This window comes from Bos grunniens, chromosome 2 (genome assembly GCF_055505025.1).
Source record: "Bos grunniens cultivar Pamir isolate PY7600 chromosome 2, Bosgru_T2T1.0, whole genome shotgun sequence".
Taxonomy (NCBI): domain Eukaryota; kingdom Metazoa; phylum Chordata; class Mammalia; order Artiodactyla; family Bovidae; genus Bos; species Bos grunniens.
In genome coordinates this window covers 92,429,377-92,445,824 of record NC_141166.1, presented here as the reverse complement: position 1 = coordinate 92,445,824, position 16,448 = coordinate 92,429,377, and the positions used below count along the sequence as shown (strand labels likewise).

At 43.3% G+C, this 16,448-nt stretch overlaps 1 protein-coding gene across 1 annotated transcript in view; it reads left to right on the top strand.

Moving 5' to 3' along the window:
- The window catches only part of ARL5A (ARF like GTPase 5A), a 50,098-nt gene extending 46,378 nt beyond the window's left edge, over window positions 1-3,720 (top strand). Inside the window, exon 7 of the transcript XR_015146248.1 lies at window positions 1,308-3,720. The gene's annotated coding sequence lies outside the window, so the exon portion shown is untranslated. The remainder of the gene's footprint in view (window positions 1-1,307) is intronic.
- Window positions 3,721-16,448: the final 12,728 nt, after the last annotated feature.

Sequence of the window (16,448 nt, the reverse complement as noted above, 5' to 3'; positions counted from 1 at the left end):
TCCTCTTCCTGCCTTAACTATTTTATTATGTCTGTGCTCCATGCATGTTTTCTACTTGCTACATATGATATATCCAGCGGTGAAATATAGTATTGCCTTTGCATATTTTGATTTTCAAATAAATAATTACTAATACTAATACTTTATATCTTCTTGCAGATTATGTCTATGAATATGCAAGCATATATAATTTTTACATAAATAAGCTCATACGCACATTTCTACACCTTGTGTTTTCCCTTAATATGTCTTAGATATCTAATTTTTACCCATGTAAATCTCCCTCATTTGACTTAATAGCTCTGAGTATTCCATGCGAGATGTACCTCAATTTATTACCCCAGTTGCTTATCAATAGAAAGGAAAGTTGTTTACTTTCTTCTATTGCAAACATTCCTCTATTACAGATATTGCTGAAAATATTTCTATGCACTTATAAAAGTATATTTATGAACTAAATTTCAAAGACTGTGTCCATTTTAAATTTCAATAGTCATAACTGAATTGTTCTTTGAGAAGGATGAGTGTGTTTCCCCATGTTGGGTATTATCAGATGATTTGGCATTAGTCAAGCATTGGTGAAAAATGGCCTTTCATTGCTTGAATTTACAGTTCTCCAATAATGTTTGTAAGAGTTGGACCATAAAGAAAGCTGAGCACCAAAGAATTGATGCTTTTGAACTGTGGTACTGGAGAAGACTTGAGAGTCTTTTGGACAGCAAGGAGATCCAACCAGTCCATCCTAAAGGAAATCAGTCCTGAATATTCATTGGAAGGACTGATGCTGAAGCTGAAACTCCACGACTTTGGACACCTGATGCGAAGAACTGACTCATTTGAAAAGACCCTGATGCTGGGAAAGAGTGAAGGCGGGAGGACAACAGAGGATGAGATGGTTGGATGGCGTCACCGACTCAATGGACATGAGTTTGAGCAAGTTTTGGGAGTTGGTGATGGAAAAGGAAGCCTGGCATGCTGCAGTCCATGGGGTTACAAAGAGTCAGACACGACTGAGTGACTGAACCGAATAATGTTTGGAGTAAAAGCTCTTTTCATCTGCTTACTGGTCCGTTTTTGTCTTGTGAACTGCCTATTCATAGCCTTTTCTCATTTTTAAAATTTGATTCTTTTATCAAATTGTTATATAAGTGCTTTTGTATATTAGGAAAATTAACCCCATTCTTACATGTATCACAGTTTTGTTTTGGTTTTTTTTACCAGCTTGTTTTCTTTTGACTTTGTTTATGCTATTATTTAAGTAACTAAACCCTACAGGATTTGATTCTTTCTTCTCTTTCTTCCTCTAGGCCGGGTCCTTGCTACTTAAAGATTCCCTATTGAGGAATTACAGAACCAAAGCAGAACATTACTAATAAACCTGCCTCAAAAAAACTGAGGAATCTCAGACCTTGAAATGGTTCAAACAGGCACTAAAATTTATCTCACAGGAATGTTATGTGGAGGACAGGGAAATTAGATTTGAATATATTAAAAGTTCCTTCCACTTTTCTATAAAACCCATGGTGCTATGAAGAGTGATTGGAGTCATTTTTTGGAGTCTTTCAGAGTGAGTGTTTTTTAGTTCACTTTGTAGTCTGTAGTTACTTGTATTGTTGCAGAGTTTACTGTCTTGGCTACAATTTATGCACATGTGACTCTCTGGAAATAAAAGAGGTTGGAAATAAAATAGCCTGACTCAGGGCCTATGGCCAACACCCTCCTCCCCCATCCCACACCTTCGCTGCCCTTGAAGGTCCCAGCACTTCCCTGACCCAGGTGGGGGACGAGTAAGTGGGTTTGTATGATGTGTGAGGCCTCCAAGGGCTGTAGAATGAAATGTACCCCCTTCCCAGCCCACATGTAGCATGTTTGCCAGCTTCTTCTTAACGATGGAGACGTTGCCTTTTCTGTTTACTCCATAGACATTGAATAGACAGCAAACGTTGGTCGTCATAATAATCCATGGTTGCCCTGAAAAACAACAAATTCTTGAGTAAAACCAGCATTAGTGGACTCCAAACAGATGTCATGTCCCAGGCGCGTCCAAGCCAGCTTGCTGTTTGGTAGCCATGACCTTTCGGTGTGAGCCTGCCACTGGGTGTCACTGGAGGGGGACCAGCTGCTTTCCCAGAGTGCTCAGAGGCAGCTTCCGACAGCTGTTTGCTCAACCGTTTGATGTCACCTCTCTATTTAGTCCATGAACTAGATCTGAGAAAACACAGCAGCAAGTTCTAAACTGTAAATATGACATGGCAATAAAATGGCTTATCTGCTTAGATATTGGGAATGCTCCATAGAGGCCAGGCTGAAGGCTGGAAAGGGAGGCAAGGCTAAGGCTTGGGGGTCCCTATTTCTAAATTAAGGCCTTCAGAAGTCTGGATTTGTTAAGCATGTAAATTCCTTAGAACTGGTTTTCCTTGATTGGAGAGTCTGAATCTGGGTTGCCCACAGAGGGAAAGTTGATGGGACCACCAGAGTTATTAATCATCTCAGATTTCTTCAGTTCCCTAGTTCTGGCACTACCTGGGCCAAGACATTTTGTCTATAGACACAGTTTATCTCAGTTTGCCCAAGTGTAATGGAGAATCAGACCTCATTAGATTGTCCATAAGGCCATTTCTGGCCTCTGACTCTCAGAGCTTCAGTAACCTTTGCAAAGTTAAACAGAGAACAGAAACTAGGAAGGTGCATGTTTATCTTTCCCCTGTCTTCCTACTTCTTGAAATACAGATGAGGTGGTTGGAGCTCTAGCAACCATCTTGGACCAAGAGGTGATTTGAGAATGGGTATCACATGCTAAAGTTCCTAGAAAAAACATAGGAGTCTGAGTTAATGTTATTGTAATTAATAATGTTCGGTTATTAATAATGCTTGAGAGCTGCATGCTAGCCCCAAACTGCTTATCTTCAGACTTTTTTTACGTGAAAGAGCATTTTAAGGCATAGTTCCTTAGTATATAAAAAAAATTTTATTAAAATATAGTTGATATATATAATGGAAGTTTTACAGGTGTACAATATAATTATTCACAATTTTTAAAGGTCAGGCTCCATTTATAGTTTTTATAAAAGGCAGGCTATATTCCCTGTGTTGAACAATATATCCTTGTAGCTTTTTTTTTTTTTGGCTGCACTGTATGTCATGTGGGATCTTAGTTCCCTGACCAGGGATTGAACACAGACCCCCTGCAGGGGAAGCACAGGTTCCCACTGGACCACCAGAGAAATCCCCCTGGTAGCTTATTTCCTTTTATATAGTAGTTTGTACCTCTTTGGAGAAGGAAATGGCAACCCACTCCAGTACTCTTGCCTGAAAATCCCGTGGACAGAGGAGCTTGGTAAGCTACAGTCCATGGGGTTGCAAAGAGTCGGACACGACTGAGCAACTTCACTTCACTTTGTACCTCTTAACTGCTATACCTATCTTGCTCCTCCCTCTCCCACTGGTAACCACTAATTTGTTCTTTATGTCTGTTGAGTCTGTATCTTTTTTTATTATATTCACTAGTTTATTTTTTAGATTCTACCCATAAGTAATACCATACAGTGTTTGTCTTTCTCTGTTTAACTTATTTCACTTAGCATAATGCCCTCCAAGTCCATCCATGGTGTTGCAAATGCCAAAATTGCATTCTTTTTTATGACTGATTTATAGTTTCATTTGTGTATATATATATATTTGTATGTAATTTCTAATAAAGTTCCATGATTTTAAGAATAATAGTGGTAGCTAACTTTTTTTTGCCGTGTGTCACATACTTCAAAAAGTATATTACATGTATTATTTAATGCTAACAGTAACTCTGTATGATAGATGCTATTATAGTCTCTATTTCACATGAAGAAACTGTGTCTTGGAGAAGTTAGTAAGTTTTCCGAGGTCACAGAACAGGTTAACAATAGAAATGGCAAATATTTCCCTCCTTCTTTAAGAAGAAGGTTAGTGAGTTCTCTCTGTCACCCCAGACAAGTGTAAGATGAGTCTGGAGTGCTGAGCAGACAGTTTTAGGCTAATGAGAGTATTTATCTGGCTAGTTCAGAGAGCCGGGACATCAGTTTTTGACTCCCTAGGTTTTGAGGACATTTGAGGGTGTCCAAGCATGCTGTCTGTAGTAACTTTTTTAAAAAATACATTACAGGAGAGAGTTAAAATGTGAGAAATATATGTAAGTTATCTCTGAAAGTAAAAAATAAACCCCCCATTTATAAATTTATCTTCTTTCTTACAGATTCAAACTGAGCACTTTGGGGATATAGGGATAAAAGCTTTGCTTATAAACCCTGTCTGAGTCATAGTGACTTTAGGAAGTGGTGATTCAGCAAAATGATTCAATGCAAGTTGACAGTAAGTGAACTATTTCGAGATCTCTTAGAGTCATAGAATCAGAAGGACTGCAGCATGCTGAGGCCTCCCTCAACATCCCAAATCAGAGGCTTTGCAGCCATCTTCTGTGCCCTTTGAGTTACAGCAACTATCACCTTACCAAGCAGGCTGCCCCTTCGTCGGACAGCTCTGGTTATAAGAATGCCTGTCCTTGTTGACCCGCAGTCTACCTCTGTGACCTGCCTCACCCTCCATTATGTCTCATTCCACCATCTGGAGCTGCTCAGATTCTCCCTAATCCCTCATGCACGTAATATTAACCTGTGACCCTATTTCCAAGTTCCAACCCTGAGGTTACCTACCGCTGATCAAAAAATAAAACTCTGTGTCTGTCTGTGTGTCTGTATGTCTGTGTGTGTGTGTATGTGTTTGTGTGTGTGTGTGTTGGGAGGAGGGAGCAGAAAAGACAAGTGAGGTAACCACTCCAGGCCTGGCTGGTTCACTCTGGTGCTTGAATGTACACCTCCGAGCCCACATTTGCTCAGCGCTAGCGCTAGGTTGGCTTGTTGGAGAAGGCAATGGCACCCCACTCTAGTACTCTTGCCTGGAAAATCCCATGAACAGAGGAGCCTGGTAGGCTGCAGTCCATGGGGTCGCTGAGAGTTGGACATGACTGAGCGACTTCCTTTTCACTTTTCACTTTCATGCATTGGAGAAGGAAATGGCAACCCACTCCAATGTTCTTGCCTGGAGAATCCCAGGGACAGGGGAGCCTGGTGGGCTGCCATCTTTGGAGTCGCACAGAGTCGGACACGACTGAAGCGACTTAGCAGCAGCAGCAGCAGCAGCAGCAGCAGATTGGCTTGTTAATCTCAAAGGTGGTCTTGCTCAGTGATCTCTAGCTTGGAACAGCCACCTGCTCTTCCTGTTGCCTGTGAGTTGACGCATGAGAGGGGATGAGAGCAACTCCTAGGAAAAGTGAGTGGCTTGGAGTTTCCCTCAGTCGATGGAACCCTCAAAGGATGGATATCTGGATGAGCTATCACTCCAGGAAGCACCTCTCTGCCTCAACCTGCAACCCACTTACCCTGAACCCCAAATCAAAGGTAGGGCTATTGCCACAATGCTGATGAGGGACAGTGCATGGCTTATGAAGAATCTGAAACTATAGCTCACCATGGCTCTGGGACATCACAGTGCTGGGGACACTCAAAAAGAGACTCAGAGTCTGACACAGGCAGGTCAGCGAGGGAGCCCAGCCACACATGTTAGAGAGAGCTTTCTGGCACCAGCACTGCAGCTAAACAGCCACGTTCCTTCCTTCTTCTGATGGCCAGTGTCTTCATCGGTCACATTTGGTAGGAATCCTTGCCTTGCAGGCTTTAGCACCAGTGTTTACTCAGTAGCTCTAAACTTACTTCCTTTCTTGGCCTGAACTTTGAATGTTGAAGCAGGAAGTGACTTACTGAATATCATTGAGTTTTCCCTTGTGGTTCATTATAAGGAAGAGAGAATATGAATGAATCAAAGGCAGCGGGGTTGGTAGGAGAATTTGGACCCCTGGACTTCTAGCCCTGGGCTCTGCTGCTAAGTGGGTTGCTTTCCCCAGCTCCCCTCCATCTCTGGTGGTGCAGAGAGGCGAGAGGTGGTGGAGGTGAGAGGAGGAGGTTGCGGCGGGGAGGCGGGAGGTGAGTAGGCCTGGTCGGGCTTCTGGGAAAACTTGTGAAGTTGATGAGTGCAGGCAGGAGGCTGGAAAGGGTATGCCTTCCGGTTTGTCTTGTATTTTCAAAGTCTGAGTTCACTGTTTGGTATGACAAGAGAAGCCCTGTCATCTTCCACCTTTCCCTTTTCTGTTGTATTTTCTCCTCTGTGAGAACACAGAACAGTTGATGGCAATGCCTAATTTTTGTCTCTTAGCTTACTTTTAAAAATATTTGCTAAGCTGAATAATTATGTGTTGTAGATAAATTGTTCCCATAGTACCCTCGGTCATTTCAATAAAATTTTTTGAAAGCAAAGAACGAAAACCACTGCTCTCCTGGCCTCAGTGTCTCTAGGGTGTGTGGCTGTGTGGGCTAATATATGTGTACATCTTTTCAGAGGGGTAAGCCCTCTAAAATAAAAGAAAAAATAGAATAAAATAAACTGATAAATAAAAAGGGCCAGCGTGGGCCTGGATTCATGAATCTAAAGCAAAAAGGACAGATACTACTGATGGACATGGATCAGCTACCTCCCAGACCTCAGATCAGATGTTTCTTCACCCTTCTTTCCCTATGCTTAGACGAAGTTGAAAGATTCAAATTGGATGACTTTCATTTTGCATTTTATCTCCTCTCCCCAGTTTACCTTTCCCAGAAGTCTACTGAGGAGGAACAGCTCCTGAGGGTGGGCAGCAGGAGGAAGGAGAGAAACAGTGGGCAGGGTGATTCCCACTCTTGAATTAGCCCCATGGGATCTAAGAGAACTTTTTTTGCCTTTTCATACTGTTCATGGGGTTCTCCAAGCAAGAGAGTCCCCCTTGCACTGCAAGGAGATCAAACCAGTCAATCCTAAAGGAAATCAACCCCGAGGATTCATTTGAAGGACTGATGCTGAAGTTCTAATAGTCTGGCCACCTGATGCAAAGAGCCGACTCACTGGAGGAGACCCTGATGCTGGGAAGGATTGAAGGCTTAAAGGAGGAGGGGGCAGCAGAGGATGAGATGGTTGGATAACATGGGCATGAATCAGAGCAAACTCTGAGAGACAGTGGAGGACAGAGGAGCCTGGCATGCAGCAGTCCATGGGGGTCACAAAGAGTCGGACATGATTTAGTGACTGAACAATGACAACAATCCAAGATACTGGGATCAGAACTCATCCTCTACAAGGATTGCTGACTCTCTGGCTACCCCTGAGAAGTCTGCCAAGGACACCCAATTGTTAGAACTAATGCCCTTTCCAGGATTATCCATGTGGTTCAGTGTACATGGCTGTCACTCCCTGACTCAGAACCTACCAAAAGTATAATAAGGGCCCATGGGATCTGACCCTAACATGAACCGCTCCCTGCTAATCTCTTCCATCAATCTCTTCCTGCTTCCTTGGCTCCGCTCTTGCTTGAATAGGTCAGGCATATTCCTCCCTCAGGACCTTAGTATTTGCTGCTTCCTCTGCTCAGAATGGTCTCCCTCAGACGTTCATGTGGCTCTCTCATTTCACTGAGACCTGGACTCCAACTTCACCTTATCACAGAACTTCCGTGGCTCTCCAGACCAGCAGCTTGCCTCGCCGCTCTTTCGCCTGTTAGACTTTGATCTGTGCACTTTGCACAGTCTGTCTTCCTTGCCAGAATGTAAATTTAATAGGACAGAGACTTTGTCTTTTTCAGTCATCGCCATATCCACATTCCTGGCACATTGATTGCGTGCATGTGTGCTAAGTCACTCAGTCGTGTCTGACTCTTTGTGACCCCATGGACTGTAGTCCACCAGGCTCCTCTGTCCATGGGGTTCACTAGGCAAGAATACTGGAGTGGGTTGCCATGCCTTTTGCAGGGGATCTTTCCGACCCAGTGATTGAACTGGGGTCTCTTACATCTCCTGCTTTGGCAGGTGGGTTCTTTACCACTCGTGCCACCAGGGAAGCCTAGCACATTAGTTGTCACTCAGCAGATGTTCATTGGATGCATGCTTAGATTGAGGGCGCAGAGTCATACTTGCTGGTCCAGCAGTGTCTCCAGCACAAGCTAGGTTCATGAGCCTATGGATGTCATCTTCATTGACTATACCCCCTGGTTACATGTGTGTATGTGTATTCATTTGAATGTTAAGAATAATAAAATTGCTACTTTTTATTTTTAATTTTAAAAATTAAAAAAAATAGGCATGGCTGCACGTTCAGAAACCCATGTGGCCAAAAAGCAGAGGAAACTTTCAGAACTTCAGCTTCAGAGGCTTCCACTAGCGCTCAGGTCGCCAGACCTTCCCATTGTCGTCTAGCAGAGGGGAGATGCTGTTGAGGACATGTCTGGCCTCTGGGTAGTGCTGAGGATGCATCTCAAAGAGGGGATCCACTGAGCTAGTGGTGATAGGAACTGTAACATATTGACCCAGATCTCTGTGCAGGGTCCTGGTATCTCCCACACAGCCCCAGGGCCCTCTATGGTTTCAACCATATGTGGTTGATGAGTTTGCTTTTATTTTTTTTGTAATTTTTATTGGAATATAGTTGATTTGCAATGTAGTGTTAGTTTTAGGTATACAGCAAAGTGAATCAGTTATATATATATATATATATATATATATATATCTCCAGTCTTATTTGTTTGGTTGGTTGGTTGATCTGTTTCCATGAAGCTGTTAAAAGTTGTAAAAGGCTTTCAAGACCTCTGAGTTTCCTCTCTCATCCCCAAGAGGACTAGCTGATGGTGCATGAAACACCCATAAAGCGGCACCAAGAGGAAGATCGTCACCTGTGTGTCATTCCTATGGATTTCGTTGACTAGATGTTTTTAGTCTGGTTTGCATTCTTAAGCAATGACATTATTTAATATTTGTTAATCCAAAATTCACTAAGTGCATGTATTTTGAATCTTTTGGGTCATTCAATAACTATTTACTGAGTAGCTACTATAATGCATTCAAATAATAAAAAAACAAAAATCTGGCTTGCTTATCAGGAGCAAAATTCAAACATGTAAAGGGAGGGGGATATGGAGAAATTCTTAGTCGGCTATTCCTGGAGCAACCCCAAGAAAACTCCTTCCAACCACTAGGGTCCCAAGAATATTTTTAAATGTTCAAAAAGTATGCTCTGTATCAATCGCTAATTTTGAGTAACATACCCCAGTTTAAAAAGCACAGTCTCTGTTAACCCTCTGGCAAACTACTGGATTTCACATTGCTTGACAGGTAGGCCAGAGTATGGATTCAGAGAAAGGAAGGTCCGTGGTAGCCGAGCATCACATCTAAAAGACAGGCGTGTGAAGGTGTACCCTCAATGGGTCAGCGTTCTCTCTGGCACTGTGCGTCGCACTGTAGTAGACAAGCAAGGTTCTGAACATTGATCGTCAGATGTGTTTACTGCAGCGTGGTCAGCGTAGCCAGTGGCAGGAGACAGTTCTTCTGAAGGTGATTGATTCGAAGGCCAGGAGCCCTGAGAACATGGATTTTCTGAATTTTTTCTCAGGCATATGGCGAACAGATGGTTAGCACACAGTCATTCTCTTTCCCATCTGATCCTCTGGGCAACTATTGAGGTTGGCTGAATGGTTCTGGTGTTCAAGTCACGACGGTTCTGTTAGAAATAACTCAATTTGCATCTGGGGTAAATAACAAAATACAACTTTTTCTAGTACAGATTGGGTGTCTTTGACATTATACATTTTGAAGAACTTAAAATGTCTAGTACTTCTGAAAACACATTACCTTTAATGGGTTGATTTTTGTTTTACTGTTTCTTTTCCTTTTGTTACATATTTCATCTTTCCAGAACTGACATGGTTAATGATAACATGATTATTTCAACCAAATGGTTGTGTATACAGTAATGGCCTAGTTGTAAAGGTCATTGAATATCAACTCAAAGGCTGTTATCAGAAATGTATACACACACCTACACACACATGTACTTAGATGTGTGTGTTCCTATGTGTGTGCATAATATATGGAGAAGGAGAAGTATTGAATACAGCTAGTATCTCCTACATGTGCGCTGAACATTGAAATGATACTCATTTTTAATATCAAGGAGTTATTTCCCAGGCGAATCAACTTACTTTTAAAAAGACCCAAAAGTGTATGGCTGGAGGCTGGTCAGAGGTAAGGGACGAATCTGAGATCAAGGCTGTGTGGCCAACTTAGTGTATCAGATCCTATAGTGTCCTCCAGGGCCATTTGCTGCTGCCCTGGTTTCTCATCTCTGGCACCTTTGTATATCTATTAATCTGGAAAATAGTTCAGTATTCAAGGGCTGAAGGCTGAAGGTGGGCCAGAAGCCACGGTGAATCCCAGAGGCTCTTTAAGAATCATTCATTCAATTAAATATGCATTTATTGAACAACTGTTACGTGCTGAGTTAAAGATGACTAAGCTCCTGCTTATAGCCTAATGAGAGAAGACAAACATAAGGCAACACTTGGAACCCTGTTCTAACAGATGCCTGGCCCAGAGTCTGTGAAAATAGAGGGAAGATGTAACCTTGTGTAATAGTTTCCTAGGGCTGTAGTAACAAAGTCCCTCAAATTGAGTGGCTTAAAATAACAGAAATTTACCTGTCTTACAGTTCTTGAGGCTGCAAGTCTGGTGTTGCAGAAATCAAGGTGTTGGCAGGACCAGGCTCCCTCAGAAAACTGTAGTGGAGAATCCAATCTCGCCTCCTCTTGCTCCTGGTGTTTGCAGGTAATCCTTGGCTTATCGAGCAACTTGTAGGTACATGGCTCCAGTCTCTGCCTCTACCTTCGTGTGGTCATTTCCTCCTTTGTGATTCTGTTTCTGCACATAGCACTGTCCTCTGTGTTGCTCATCTTTTTATGAGGACACCAGTCACAGTGTTCAAATGTCTGTGCTACTCCACTACAACCTCACTTCCTTAGTCACATCTTCAACAACCCTGCTTCCACACGAGGTCATAGTCTCAGATCCTGGGGGATTAGAAGGTCAATTTACCTTTGTGGGGGATGGGGGGCCGGGAGACACACAAATCCATAATATCCTGAGGTTCATTTTGTAAAAGTAATATAAAGCTTCAGGAGACTCAGTGCCTGGTCTGTTCCACTTGCACTCTGGAGATTCATGATCTATTAAAAAAACAACTTTTAAAAAGCATTGCAGCAGGACTGCAAGATTATCAATATTGTGGGATACTTTGAATGTTTTCAATAAACAGATTAACTTATAACACAGAAACAGAGTGCAATATAATTATGTTATTCACAAGACAACTGTAGGACTTAACTTCAAAAATCTTAATTTACAGTGTACTCTGAGAAGTGGGATCCAAGTTTTCAGTTCCCCAATGAACAGTGACTCATTTTAATCCTGTTGGTTTATCTTGGTCAGCTACTGTGTTACCTTATTAAACTTAAGTTCAGAGGCCTCTTCTTGAGATCCTTTGTGAAAATGAGGCTGGGCCTCACAGATAGCACAGCCCCCACCCCGTCTCGGAAAGAAGCCACTTTTGATTGAAATGCACTTGGTTTTCTTCCCTTCTGCCCATGAGCCAACACACACTGAATTTGCTCTGGCTTAGCGTTCCTCACACCCTCGTGCTCCTGACTCAGAGCAGTGCCTGCTGTCTCCTGCCCGCTCCTCGTCTGCACCCTGCCTGCTCCTCGCCAGAGGGTGGACACATTCTGTCCAGCCTGCCCGTGGCTGCTATTTGCAGCAGTGAGCTCCACATTCAGCACTGTGTTGACCCCACGCTTTAAGCCTGCTTGTTCTTGTCTGTTGACCCAAAGACAGCTCAAGGGCTCAAGACAATTTTCTCAGTACTGCAAGCATTCTCTGGAGACATGTGATGGCTCCTATAATGCATTCTTCACATTTTGGTACAGAATATTGCTTTGTCTGACCACATGGCTACTGCCCCCAGAGAAATGATAATAATAATAACCAACACTGATTGAATATTTATCATAGATTAGGCACAGTGCTCAACTTTTTACATAAATTCTTTCACTTAATCTGCACAATATTTTGAGGCCAGTACGAACGTCTTCCTCATTTTACAGGAAAGTAACCCAAGGTGCAGAGCAGGTAGGTTACTTGCTCAGAGTCACACTGTAGTATCTTTGTCCTCAGGTGCTCTGACCCAAGGAATATGACCCTTCACCACTCCAGCCACCAATGGAGGACATGAATGAGTGACCAGTGAGTAGGTAGATGGATGGATGGACGATAGAGCCATAGATTGATCCCTGTACAGTGAGTTTAACTGGCCTGTGCTGGAATATGTCAGACCCTTTGAATAATGTCACACCCCTACAGTCACGGACATGCTCATAAAGAAGTAGCATATAGGAGTTAAGAAACTGGCCTCTGAGCTGACAGTCCCTGGGTCTGAATCCTGGCTCCATTACTTCTAAGTAATGTTGGACAGGTTATCTGTAAGTTCTGCTGCCTCAGTTTCCTCTTATGTAAAATGGAATTATCATAGTATCTTACTCATGGGTCATTAAAGGGATAAAATAAAATGGTACACTTTATGCTCAGATGAACCCTGGCAAATAATTAATGTCCACTAAATGTTGGCTAGTGTAATTGTTACAATTGTTTGACAGTGATACCTTACTTTTGTCTCCTGCTTCAGAGTTTACAAATCTTGTAAACATTTTCTCATTTGAGCCTCAACTAGCCCCATGTTTTACACAAAGCAAACATGTATCTCTAGTTTACAGAGGAGGAACTCATCTCAAAGAGTTTAGGGACAAAAGAAACCCTAGAGCCAAAGATAGTGAATGCAGAATGGGCTAGAAGCCAAGTGCCCTCACTGGTCCCTGAGACGTAAGACCTACCTCAAGCAAAACTGAAATGTAGCGGGGGGGGAAAAAAAATCAAGCTTTGGCCCCTCCCTCTCTCCTCTCCTCATCCCTGCAGCAGAGATTGACTTGAAGGGTTGTTTGATGCTGGGAAAGATTGAAGGCAGGAGAAGTGTATGACAGAGGATTAGATGGTTGGATGGCATCACTGACTCGATGGACATGAGTTTGAGCAAGTTCCAGGAGTTGGTGATGGACAGGGAAGCCTGGCACGCTGCAGTCCATGAGGTCACAAAGAGTCAGACACGACTGGGTGACTGACCTGAACTGAACGGCTTGTTTAAGGAGGAGCACTGCTGCTGCTAAGTCGCTTCAGTCGTGTCCGACTCTGTGTGACTCCATTGACGGCAGCCCACCAGGTTCCCCTGTCCCTGGGATTCTCCAGGCAAGAACACTGGAGTGGGTTGCCATTTCCTTAGGGGTCTTTAAGATCTTAAGGAATGCACCTGTCATAGAGGTGGTTCAGCCAGTCCTTGAGGGAGTGAATGGGGAAGTAAGCTGTGGGTACTTTGGTGTGTCTGAAATCCAGAAAAAGTTAGACAGGATCCAAATCACCAATGACCTTGGGTCATAAACTTACCTTTAGATGACAGGCAGCAATGAAAATATTTGAAGCACTAGAACGGACACAACAGTTTTGCATTTTAGACACACACACCTAAGGGCTGATGGAGAATAGATGGGAGGTACATATTCAGGGAGACCAGTGGGGAACTGCATTGATAATTCAAGACAGAAATATGGATTGGCCTGAATTAAACCAGTCACATTAAAGAAGGAGAAAAGAGGTTCATGTGAGAGAGATTGAGGAGGCAGCAAGAGAGTTTGAAAAATTGTGGAAGAGGGCAGGGAACTGGAGTTAGAGGTTTTTACAGTTACATTGTGGGTGGTAGGAAATACTTCTGAGAGCAGTAGTTCTCAAAGTTTATAATGCAGCAGAATCACTTGGAGGGTTTGTTAAAATAGAGATGCTGGGCCACTACCCAAGAGAATCTAATTCAATAACCCACTCCAGTATTCTTGCCTAGAGAATCCTGTGGACAGAGGAGCCTGGTGGGCTGCTGTCCATAGGGTCGCACAGAGTCAGACACAACCGAAGTGACTTAGCATGCATGCATTGGAGAAGGAATTGGCAACCCACTCCAGTACTCTTGCGTGGAGAATCCCAGGGAAAGAGGAGCCTGGTGGGCTGCCACCTATGGGGTCGCACAGAGTTGGACATGACTGAAGTGACTTAGCAGCAGAAGCAGCAGCCTAGGGTAGGGACTCAAGAATGTGTGTTTCTAGCAAGTTCCCAGGTGATCCTAATGCTGCTAGTCCTGGGACCACACTTTGGAAACTATCCTAGAGAATAGGATAGTCACTTTTTTACTTTGCTGTAGCATGCAGAATCTTAGTTCCCCAACCAGGGATTGGGAGTGTAGAGTCCTAACCACTGAACCACCAGGATGTCCCTATAGTTATATTTTGATGTAGCTTCCAGAAAAGATTTAGACATAAATTAGCTGAGAAGATGGAGGGGACATTTTGGGAGGGGTCAAAGGCACAGGCAAGGCAATCATAAGAGCCCACTGGAGTGGCCTCTGGAGAGCTTGAGCATGATGGAAGATGTTTTCCTGGACAAAGATGTGCCTTTGCAGTACATATAACGTTTTAGAGAACTTCCCTTCCTCATTGTGAAATGGATATACTAATGTCTTAGTGTGGATTTTCCCAGGTACAGACACTGAAGATGGATTTAAAGTGAAAGTACTTAAGAAGTGGTGATGAAACCAGTCAATCCTAAAGGAAATCAACCCTGAATATTCATTGGAAGGACTGATGCTGAAGCTGAAGCTCCAATACTTTGGCTACCTGATGTGAAGAGCCAACTTACTGGAAAAGACCCTGATGCTGGGAGAGTTGAGGGCAGGAGAAGAGGGAAGCAGAGGATGAGATGGTTAGATAGCATCACCAACTCAATGGACATGAATTTGGGCCAACTCTGAGAGGTAGTAGAGGACAGAAAGGCCTGGCGTGCTGCAGTCCATGGGGTTGCAAAGAGTTCAGACACAACTAAACAACAATTTAAGAAGTGCAAACAACTCCAGTAAAGGAAGGCATGTAATACAAGGAAGGGAAGGCAGAACTGTTAAGCCACAGAGAACCTGGGATCAGAGCAAAACACGTGCCTCAGAATTACTCCTATCAAGGTGGGAGGGAACTGGGGTATTAATACAAAATCTCCTGACAGTCACAATTGAGTGTGGTAGCTGGAGAAGGCAATGGCAACCCACTCCAGTACTCTTGCCTGGAAAATCCCATGGGTGGAGGAGCCTGGTAGGCTGCAGTCCATGGCATCGCAAAGAGTGGGACACGACTGAGTGACTTCACTTTCACTTTTTACCTTCACGCATTGGAGAAGGAAATGGCAACCCACCCCAGTGTTCTTGCCTGGAGAATCCCAGGGATGGGGGAGCCTGGTGGGCTGCCATCTATGGGGCTGCACAGAGTCGGACACGACTGAAGCGACTTAGCAGCTGGTGACTGGTGTGGTATGCTAATTTCTTTTCACATAGGTCTGCAGCTTGCTGGGCAGTATTGCTTCCTCGAAGCCTGAGGAAAAGGGCCTCAGGGACAGAGATGCAGATTAGGCTTTAGAAATGATGGGATATGTCCAGAGGGCCAAGGGACAAATGGTACATTGATAAAACACCACCTGTAGGTTTTCTTGAGCTGAAAGCCCAAAATGGTCTCTGATAAGGCCCCCAGTCTGGGTTTTTAGGTGGCATGGCAAAGCAACAATCAGCTTTATAACTCGGTGTTTATTTACATTTTGTGCATCTGGATAAAGAGAAAGTCAGGAAGGTGAACTGAGCTGAGGCTGGAGGAAGGATTCCTTTGTCTTTCTATGGATGCCAGGTACTTAGCCTCTGGGAATTGTGCATGTTAAAGCTACCGGTCTCTACCTATTCCCTGTGTATAGGACTTGACTTACTTGACCTACTCCTTATCTGTAGAACTATTTTTTGCTTATTTCATGAAGCAAGTTCCAAACTGCTAATGGGATTAGAATTTTGTTTTGGATACTCGCTTGAAATTAATACATTGCTAGTTTATTATCTCATAGTTTCTTGCTGGAAATACCATGACTTAAAATTAAGCAATATTTCTTGAAGTATTTTTTCTTGAAAGCCATGTTTTCCTGGGCATCTAAATTAGATTTAAACTTTACTATTGCTCCCTCTCAGCCTCTGCAACCTTAGATTCATTTTTAGATCAGTTGGTGTTTATACCCTTTTGTCACCTCAGAGTTAAGCAAAATAATAGAGAAACAAAATGTTTCTGCTAGTTGTTAAACCCCTAGGATGGTTGAATGAGGCATACCTGTAACCAATCAAGAAATGTACTAATCACACTGAAAAGTCTTTTATTGGTTTCTGGCATGGGTAGCCATTCCCTTCTCCAGGGGATCTTCCCAATCCAGGGACCAAACCCAGGTCTCCCACACTGCAGGCAGATTCTTTACCAGCTGAGTCACGAGGGAAGCCCAAGAATACTGGAATGGGTATCTTATCCCTTCTCCAGCAGATCTTCCTGACCCAGGAATCGAACCAGGGTCTCC